Raw genomic sequence first — 931 nt, 5'->3', positions numbered from 1 at the left:
TAGGCACATTTCTGTATCCTTCTGGGATCTGAGCATGTCTACATTCTCACTCCTGCAGTGCCAGAACTGGGTAAAACCCACCTCACAAACTAGTTACAGACTGTAGGAGCAGATCCATGTTCAAAGGAATTTGATTAACGTTTTCAGTCGATGACAAGTCGCAGTTAAATAATTTTGCACAAACAGCAAACAATTTCATAGACTTCAGAATCATTAGGGTGAATTTGTAAACTTACTGAGAAGAGCAAAACTAGAACTGGAGACTAGAATTCTGCCTTTTGGATTTCTTTAATAGCATTTTATTTGCCACTGAAAGGAACACACTCTGTATTTCACTTACTGTTACTGAGAAACTTGCTTTTAAAAATCTAGAGCCATGTTCTCTCCTGATATGGCTGCAAAGTCAGAGATTTGGTAGAATATTTCAACCTGATTATTGTTACTATTTCGATACAAACAGATCAAAACACCTCCCTTACTGACCTGTTCCCATGAAATACGGATTTTAAGTTGTAAGGAAGATACCTGCTCTTCACCAGGCTGCTTTGCTTCTCCTTATCCAGGTTACTTTGTTGAACCTGCATGCTACCAGAGGAAAACCATTCCACTTCAGGGATGCGTGTTCCATCTTACAAACAGAATGGGGCAGGGAGGGAGAGAGGAAAGACCAAGGGATTATTTATTCCCTGTGAAACATGAGAGAATTGGCCTAGTTGGTCACCAGGACACCATATGATGAAGAATTGAAGACAAGACTTTCCTAGCACATTAAGGATGATTTGCATTACATGAATACCCGCTGTCCCAAGAAATCAGAAGGTTTTGTCATCGGTGCAGAAGGATTTATGTAAATTGGATACATAGTGAAATAAATCATATTACTGTTTATTCACATCTTTGCTCAGTATAAGACAACTGAATCCCTCTGCCA

Source organism: Gallinula chloropus (genome assembly GCF_964237585.1).
Source record: "Gallinula chloropus genome assembly, chromosome: 2".
Taxonomy (NCBI): domain Eukaryota; kingdom Metazoa; phylum Chordata; class Aves; order Gruiformes; family Rallidae; genus Gallinula; species Gallinula chloropus.
The sequence above is the reverse complement of the archived record's forward strand: the minus strand, read 5'-3'. Positions refer to the sequence as shown.